The sequence below is a fragment of the Merops nubicus genome, unplaced genomic scaffold, assembly GCF_000691845.1.
Source record: "Merops nubicus isolate BGI_N331 unplaced genomic scaffold, ASM69184v1 scaffold15519, whole genome shotgun sequence".
In the NCBI taxonomy this organism is placed as follows: domain Eukaryota; kingdom Metazoa; phylum Chordata; class Aves; order Coraciiformes; family Meropidae; genus Merops; species Merops nubicus.
Genome location: NW_008630321.1, coordinates 26,804 through 36,509, shown reverse-complemented (window position 1 = coordinate 36,509; position 9,706 = coordinate 26,804). Strand labels below are relative to the sequence as shown.

General features: G+C 42.4%; 1 protein-coding gene across 1 annotated transcript in view; it reads left to right on the top strand.

The window, feature by feature from the left end:
- Positions 1–9,706, top strand: part of IQCH (IQ motif containing H) — a gene marked incomplete at its 5' end in the record, with an annotated part of 68,354 nt that overhangs the window by 35,915 nt on the left and 22,733 nt on the right. The window lies entirely within an intron of this gene.

The window sequence follows — 9,706 nt, the reverse complement described above, 5'->3', positions numbered from 1 at the left end:
AGGAAGGCTTCCCTGAAGTCCAGACTAGTATTGAAGTGGCCTTTGGCAAAGTGGGAAACTTGGTGCCAGTTTGAGCATCTTGTTTGAATACCTCCGTGCAAATTTTCCTGCCTTCTGAGCTGGCCCCCTCTTGTAGAACAGGGAGACCTTTTTTATATATAATGAATTGCAGTCTCCATTGAGAGCAGAGGATTAAAATCATCCTTTGTTAAGGAATACCATTGTAATGATACGCATTTAAACATCAAAGCATTAGTTTATGAGCACAGGCATGCTTTAATGTCCTATTACAGTATGTAGACCTGTTTCTTTTGATAATGAAGACATTGTGTCATTGGCATAAGCTGCCACATACAAAACGTATGCTGGCAGGTTATTAAAAAATTCAGCTTCTTGATGAAAGACTATCCTGCAGGCTAAGAGTACTGTGAAAAGACTCTCCATTCTGGTAGAATTATTAGAAATGAGAATATGACTGTAAGCAGTAAATTATGTTAATACTTACAAATAGCATCATTTGCATAGCAGTTTAAGACGCGATACCCAGAGTTTCCTCATTGGTATGTAGTAGGCAACAGATTAAAAATAATGTAGTTTGTGAGTTTGAACTCTGTGTTTAAAAAAAAAAAAATCTATTCCCTCTGAAAATGATTTTTTAGATTCCTCATTTCAAGCATAACATTGGGCAAACAAAACTGCACGACAGGATTATCGATGTGCTTTACCTTGTTAACTGAATGCAGCATCTGAGTTATCTGAACAATTATTTTGATGCTGCAGAAGGGTAGAATTCACAGACTCTGCAAGGCCTTCATCCTACTGTGCACTGCTGAACTCTGGCAGCCTCTAAAGGATTTCCTCCCGAGGCCCAGGTTCTAATGCTGCTCAATATCCAGAGGAATGCTGCCTCCCCAAGTGCACCTCTGACAATTGTGAGGCCATTTGTGGAGCCAGTGTGAAAAGGAATATCAGGATCTGGCCCCAGTTTTGTGCGAAAAGATCAGTAAGTGCCAAGACATTGCAGCAGTTCAGTTGTCTTGCAGTGTGAATTTCTATCATAGGGAGCAAATTCAGGGATTTTTACCTGCTTAACATCTCCATGTAAAGCTGTGTGCTGTGTCAAATGCTCTTACACCATTCCAGCATGATTTTCCAACCTGTCTTCTGTACCAATTCAAGCTTCAGTTAGTCAAGGCATAGCAAAACATGTGGTTGTGCTGCTACTAGAGTAAATGAACAAACCAATAGGACAATTGCATGAGGAGCTGTTTGGAATATCTAGAAAAAGATATTAGTACTACTTATTACTAAAGGGTATTCCAAAGTTGGTTAAGAAGCTGGGCATCTCACTCCTGTTAAAAGTCAGCAGTTCACTTTTTGGAAAATCTCACATGTACTCCTATGAACACTTGCTGAGAGACTGTATAAATTCATGGAAGAGAAAACTATCAGTGCTGACACAACCTCTGGCTTAGAGGGATTCTGAGCTGTGAGGCTGGGCGAGTACCTGGGGAGTGGAAACACTTGCTCTGTTTTCATCTTTTCCTGAGAATCCACTTGTGACCACTGTCAGAGCCAAGACTCAGGGCTAAGCAGACATCACACAGCCGTACTTTCATGATGCTGAAGAACAATGCTTCAGAACTGAAGAGGAAGATTGGTGGAAAAGTGGTCTGCAGAGTCTATTTGGTGCCTTTGGTTTGGTTTTGAACAGACACCAGGCTGTCTAAGTCTTTGATGTCTCCTGGTCTCTGACTTCAAATCCTGGGACTCAAAGTGCCACCTCAAACTCTCTCCAAACACTTGCAGTCCCTTTTTTGAGGAAAGATAACGCCCACTTTCTGTTAGTGTTGCCTTTTCTCTTAACAGTCCCTCTTTCACGTAAAATAATACAGGACAATGCAGAGATCCCATCTTCTTGTGTAACTATAGAACTCTGAATAGTATCTAAATCACTGGATTAAATTACTAGTCAAATTAATTTTAGAATTATATTTATTACACTGGGACTCGTAATTGATTGCCAGGACCAGCAACATCATGTGAGTTTTATCCTAAAAATAATGATCAGATCAAGGACAAAATAAAAGGGATAAATGTGGGGATAAAGAAAAGCTGAAAATAAAAGAACAGGCTACAGAAAAACAAGCAACAAATATTCTGTCAGTAAGCCTTTATAATTGGCCATAGCCACAGAACCATTTCAAAACTCTCTATTAAATATTTGTTGTAGGAGAACAAAGCGATTTAATGCGCTTGGGCAGCCTACTGTTCTAAAGGTTAGTGTTGGAGTCTTGCTGCCTCCAGTTGTGTCACAGTGTTTTGTCACAGCTTCTTCTCCTTACAGACTGTGTCTGGGTTAATGCCATAACACGTGTAAGAGGAAATCAAAACCTTTTCAAGAGGTGACAAATCCGGGAAATCCAATTTTTGGTCTGAGTTGCATAAAGCGATATCCAGACACTAGTCGTGGGATTTTTGCATTGATTGCTCTTGGAAAATTACGGTTTTGAAGGTAAAGAAAAAGTGATGCAAAATTCTAGCTGTCCCTTTTGATTAAAAATGTGTTGGGCAACTTTCAAAAGTCCTGTAAGAAGTAAGAGAGAAACTGTGAAAATCGGGAACAGCGGTGAGATTTTTAGCTGGTTGAGTGAATCGCATTCTAGGAAACCTGAAGCTTACAGCCCATATCTCATCTCTTCACTGAAGTAAGGAATTTGGAGCAAGGAGCAGATATTTATAAACAGGTCGAGTGAAAACCAACCATAATACTGTCAAAGAGGTCGTTTTAGAAGCGTGGCACTGCCAGCACACTCCTTTCAACCACCTTTGAACACAGCGCAGCTTCCCAGTGCTGCTTTTCCCCCTCTCTGCTCCCCGCTCTCGTTTGCACCGCTCCACTCACCTCTTGTAACACTGCCAGCTTTGTTCTAGGGCAGCACTATGAGTATTACTGGGGCTGGAATAAATGGCAAGCAGTAGAATGGGTCTTGGGAGAACACCTAAAGCCTACCAAGGGGGCTGTGAAGCAAGCAGCCCTCGCTGCCGCTGCTGTACGCACACAATTGCAGCATGGTGTTTTTCTGCAGCCTGAAGAGGGCCAGAAACTCTGACAGATACACCCACAAGATGCATTTACAGCGTTTTGACAGGCTTTCAAAATTGCTTCTAACTGATATGATGTTTAATAGGAAAAGAGAAACCCAAAGACTTAAGGAAGAAATTGATTCCCTATAAAGCAATTCAGCTGCAGGTTGTTTCCGAGTGCGGGCAGTGCTCTGTCAGCAAGATACCCTAAACAGCTGAAATATTCACTGCATCCGTAGTGCTCTTATTCAGTTTATTACTGTGGCTGTGTATCTGCCATGGGGATGTTCCAGGTGAGTCTCAAATCTTAAGTAAAAAAAAAAAAAGGCAGGCATGATCATCGTATCCCTTGGTTAACGGAAAGCCATGATATCCATTCCTAGGAGTTGCAATAATCAGATATGCAAGCTGTTGGGTTGTATGTCCTATTGATTTAATATGCTTCTAATCAGTACATAAAGCTATAGGCCTGCAGTGTTAATTTTTCATATGCTTACAAAGTACCCTTTGATTTTCTGTCACGCGTTAATTACAGCGTTTTGCCATTAAATAGGAAGCTTTGTGTAAACTAATTACTAGGTAATCATTGTCTACCGCAAGCGTGCTGTTTGTACCTTTTATTTTATTCTAAAAATGCACAGATCTCGCAGTCTGGAACCACTATACCTTCCAGCCATTAGCTCTCACTAATTCATAGCATTATTGTGTTAAGATTGTAGGAGTTGTAATTGTTGTGGTATCAGTGCTGTTAATTACCGGAGTAAACAGTTGAAATGGTGCCAAGGTCTATTGTACAAGGCAGAGGAAAGGAGGTTTAAATGTTACTTCCACCATCTGGGGACTGGAGTAGAGGCAAATGCTAGAAAACAGCAGTGAGGCAATATCAGAACTTCAGCTCCAGGGTTTTAGGCCATATGGATCCCGAATATTTTGAATCAATTGAATTTAAGTGCCGGGTTGTAGCAATAACAGCGTGGAAGGAGAGGATAAAGCAAGAGCACTAAAGAAATCTGAAATCCGTTAATGTTATCGCAGCCAATAAAATGCCTGCTCGGATTATTTTAAAAATGTTTATTTTGCTAAAACCCACAAAGTAACACCCAGGCAACTCTGGGAATAAAAGAAGTTTAACTGCGTGTTGTTTGTGAAGCACAATGCAGGTTTTGTCTGGCAATTCCTTCAGCGTTACAGCTCAGCAATTCAGATAAAATTCCTGGGAAGTGACTGTGGATTATCTACCTGATGTCTTTTTTTTTTTTTTTGGTTTTGAAATCACGTTTTCAGAATTCATTAGAATCCTTTCTTCAGAGATGCAAGCCAGGAAGGCAAGTGAACAACAGCGAACAAAATTTATAGAGATTGAAAGAGAGAAAAAATAATTAGGAAACTATTATTAGTCTGGGGGCATGTGAATTGTTTGTGCATTTGCAGAGATCTCATTAAGAGACAGCAGAGATACACTCAAATATTACTTAATTGGAATGAGGGTTAACCTCCCAATGTCTTGAATTTACAAATGCTGCATTTGAAACATCTATACAATTTATATTTTTTTTAAAGAGTGATTTTTGAAGGTTATGACAGTCATGTTCCACTTTCTTTGCTCTGAAGGTAGATGTGGGAAACCTTGAAAAGCCAAGGCTGCAGCCTTGCAAAAGATGTGCTTTTATACATAAAATAGCGATACACAGGGGGTAATTTTTTGGATTAAAAAAGCAAACTATTTAATAAAATGGTCCTAATCTCAAACAAACATGCTGCACATAAGCACGCAGAATTATTTGACAAGCTCATGGGGCTTTCATGACCCTCTTTCTGTCTGGTAGGACAGGCTGCAGTGATTTTATATTTGATTTCCTCACGTATATCGTTTTCCCAGGCGACATGGAGGAGAAAGGGTCTCGCAGCATATTGCTGTTGCCAGTTTAGGAGCGTTCAGAGGAGATGGGAAGGATCTCTCTTGCTAAACAATCCTGGTTTATTTATTTTTTATTGGTCTGTTAGCAGATGTTGAAGTAGTTCAGGGCACAATGTAAACATGTGCTTTTTTCAATGGAAATAGCAAAGTAGACAACAATGAACCGGGCAGTTGGGGGGGGGGTTGTTTGGACTAAGCCAGTGAGGCTTTTTTCCTGGATTTTATTTTTTTTGTACGTGTGTGTACGTAGTTGAATTTAGAATTAAAAGAAGTGCTTGATCTTTATATATTGAAATCCTCAGCGTGCAGAGTGACAGCATGAGCCAGAAGACAAAACCGTGGCCCCATGTGGTGCGAAAAAAAGGAACAGCAGTTTAAGTGCTGGAAAGTTGAAAGAGAACTAACCTCCTTGTTCTTGTAGGGAAGGGAAGTGGCTGTTTTGTGCTTTTGTATGGAAGCACAGCATATGTGCCTCCGTTTGACAAAAAGCCTCTCGAATCAAAGCAGCCCTAGTCCTGTGTGCTGATCCAAAGCGAAGGCCGTGGTAATGAGGGGCCGGGCTCTCAGGAAGCAGTGAGTAGATAATACTACATAAGTGGAGAATTCTGTGCACTGTTTTCACCATCCTACTTAATGCAAGTGGCAGCGGCGGTGAATCGCTTGCCATCCAGCTGAAATGGGCCATTAGCTATCAGGGAAAATTGTCTTTGCTCCTTTCAGCAGATGGAGCAAATATTTTACAAAGCAATTTTACATACGAAAAACATTTGTGTTACTTGGTAATGATGGCTGTTTTACATGATGCTGCCTTCTATCAGAACATACTTTTCCAGCTCGTGGAAGGCAAAATTGGCACTTTTTTAATTTTAAAATTTGCAGTTCACAATTCAAAGGCCTGGGTTTTAAATCAGGTGGCAAACTTTTCAGTAGACAGGGCGTTCGCTGTATCGCTTCCAAAAACATTTCCAGTTTTATAAACCTCTCAAATTGTTTTGTTCAGTGCAGTACATTGTGGTTCTGGCCAGCCTGCACCTGCCTGAATTGGGGAAAAAAAAAAAGTCAAATCAGCTTAATTTGCAAAACAGGAAATAATGAAAGTTGTTTGGACGGCCAGACAGCAGTCGCTGGCCTCTTCCAATACCCCCGTGTTTGCTGGTGGCACTGAGAACAGAAGAATAAGCTGGGCTGGACCAGCTCACAGCCAGGCAGCTGGAATAAGTTATCATAGCTCCACTGATCATAATATGAAGCATACAGGGTATAAATGGTGTGAATTGTCATCGTGCCGCTGAACAGGCATAAATTGCCATAGCTTCATTGACTTCAGCAGAGATGTGGCAGTTTGTATCGCTGAGGATCTGTCTGCTGATTTCATTCTTCTCTGGCCCAGTCAGCTTTACTTATTTGGAGATACTTTCTGCACTCTATTTGCTTGCAAGGTCTAAATAATTTCCTTTCAATCTGATTTTTAGCTAAAAAGCCCTAGGTCTTTCTCATGCATTCTGCTCTGCAGCCTCTTTCTGTCCCCAGGTCTTTCTTCCCATTTCTATTTCTTCTTTCTATTTATTTACTTATCTTCTCAACAGGCTTTTCTTTGCTGACTGAGCTATCTCCAGTAGATTTCCTACTGGTGCCTTTAATGTTTGGTCCTAATTTTTTGTGGCAACTGCCATTCTAAGAAAGCCTTTCAAAATTCAGCTTGCAGAAGGGTGAGAAACGATTTTATATTTATGGGGAAAATGGTGTCATTATTTTTCATGCTTATTCATTGTTGTAAAAAAACAATTGTAAAACAGATTTGGATAGATTTAAAGATTTCTATGTGATATAAACTGTATTTGGGCTGCACTCTCTCTTTTTCCTGGTACTAAGAAACATCAGCTGAAAGATTTGAACAATCTGTTTCCATTGAGCCTATGATTCTGAATTGTTTTGGGCCACATCAAGAGATAAACCATTGGTAATCTCTGCTGGAGATACCGTCCAATTTAAATGAAATTAGCCTACTGAGCACTGATCCTTTTAAAAGGTTTGACTTCATGAGTGAATGTTGGATCTGTGCTTGAATTTGCCTACTAAAAGTCCCCATCATTAGGATTATTGCCTTTTTAGAGCTTACAGGTGCAAAAAAAAAAAACTTCAGCTAGAATTCCAGGTGCTGATCCTTCCAAAGCAGCTGCCCAGCTGCCAGCAGTGTGAGCACCTCAATTCTCTAGGCATGGCTTGTTAAAAGCACTGTCACGTCGCACTTGATGCCCCAAGAACATCTTTCAGATATCCTTGAACTAGTTATTTCTTTACAGGTCCCACTGTCTTTCTGTAAGAGGACTGATTTTGATGCATACATCTTCCAAGTCAGCAAGTTCTGAGGGTGCTTTGAGCTGGGAGATGCTCCTGAGCCAGGTGCTGTGCAGCCATGTTGCCCTAAGAGACCTTCTGAGTTCATCCTGTGCTCAAGTCCCCTCCAGCTGCTCTTTGAGCTCATTTAATTAAGCAATGTTGGGTTTGTTGAGGAAGTACCACAACAGTCTTGCTTGTCTAATGTTCACCATATGGACAAAAGAAGTAGCATATCACAGAATCCAACAATGGCAGAGGTTGGAAGGGACCTCTGGAGATCATCTCATCCAACCCCTGCTCCAGCAGCTCACCCACAGCAGGGTGCCCAGGGTCACAGCCAGGTGGGTTTGGGATCTCTCCAGAGCAGGAGACTCCACAGCCTCTCTGGGCAGCTGCTCCAGGCTCTGCACCCTCACACCAAAGAAGTTTCTCCTCCTGCTCAGGTGGAACCTCCTGGGTTCCAGTTGGTGCCTGTTGCCCCTTGTCCTGTCACTGGCACCACTGACCAGAGTCTGGCCCCAGCCTCTTGCCCCCCGGGGCCCTTTAGCTCTTGCTCAGCACTGATCAGATCCCCTCTGAGGCTTCTCTTCTGCAGCTGCACAGCCCCAGGGCTCTCAGCCTGTCCTGGCACAGAGATGCTCCAGGCTCATCAGCATCTTTGTTGCCTCCACTGGTCTCTCTCCAGTAGCTCCTTGTCTCACTGGGAGGAGACTGGGGAGCCCAGAATTGGACACAATACTCCAGAGGTGGTCTCCCTAGGGCAGAGTAGAGGAGGAGGTAAACCTCCCTCGACCTGCTGGCCACACTCCTTCCTGCACCCCAGGAGACCACTGGTCTTCTTGTCCATGAGGGCACGTTGTTCTCATGGGCAACTTGTTTTCCACCAGGCCTCCCAGGTCCTCCTCTGCAGAGCTTCTTTCCACCAAGTCAACCCCTAACCCATACTGGTCCATGGGGTTATGCCCACTAGGTGCAAGACCCATCACTTGTCCTTGTTGAACTTCATGGGGCTCGTCTCTGCCCAGCTCTGCAGCCTGTCCAGGTCAAATGGATGTTACTGATGTATAGAGGAGATGAATAGAGACTTTGTGCCTCCATTTGTGAGACAGGTAAGCCTCCCCTTTGGTACACTTCAAAGTCTGGAAGTTCTGCCTGATTTTGCACCCATTTTAGGGAGCTTTCTTTCATGTGTGATGCTCAGAAACGACTCTCTCTGAAAGGAGCTCCAGCTGTCTGCAGCACTGTTCCGTGGAGCTGGCGTGGCTGCCCTCATGTCCCTCAGAACTGTTGCAATGGAAAACTGTGTCCCAGTTGACATGCTTCTAGTTTTATTTTTACTTACACAAGCTTGGTCACAGCACTCTCAAATGCTTCCATGCATCCTGGAGGGATTATTGGGTTTTTCCCCAGCCATTTATCAAAAGCTTTCAGGCAGCCCTTGCCTACCTCTTCTTTTGTGTGTTTGTTTTCCTATTTCTGTTTAAATGGCCCAAAATTGTTGGATCTGAGGGACAAGGGGTGGTGTGACAGTGGCATCACTGGCCATGCTGACAGGCCCAAACTGGTGATGTCCATCGTGCCTCTGGTCTTCTCTCCAAGGCTGCATTTATTTTCACTGCAAATCACCTGATTTGTGATTTCTGGACTTAGCAATATTTCAGTGCAAATTAAGATAAAGCAAACTGATATTTGCTCACTGCTCTGTTGGTTTTGTCAGCTGAAATACCCAAAACCTAAAATCCTCCTTACAGATTTTTAAGGAAATGAACAGTTTAAGATCTGAATCAGGGTAAATTCTGAACTTGGATTTCACATTTTGTGGTCCTTGGGTTTTGCCATAAAGTTGTAGTTAGTTGCCTCAGTCTGTTGATATACTGACTCAAACAAATTTTTAGCATTTTTTTCTGAGATACTTAAAGTCAAGAACATTCTTTTCCATTTATGCTAGGAGCCCATATAGCTCCAGATCAGCATTATTATCTAAGCACCTCAATATTTTTGAAGGCATCTTTTTCTCAATTCCATGTGAGGTAGGGACAGCAACTGTCCCCTTTCATGGCTGGGAAGCTGAGGCACAGACTGAAAGTCGCTTCCTTGAAGCCTCCCTGGCAGATTGCATTCAGAAACAAGATGTATTTTGGAGCTGTGAGGTTTTACCATGTTCTTCCAGAGCTCAAGATAATGTGATGATGTCTTAGGACTTTGCCAAGATCAGAGGATGGTTGGTCAGCTGCTGAAGCATGGGCTGCTGAAGAGAGAGGATATAAAAGAGAAGCAGAGACACCCAGGGGAAGCAGATGAATGCTTATGAGGCAGCAAGAAAAGGAGCCTGAAGCAATAGAGACAGAGTCCTTGCACTTT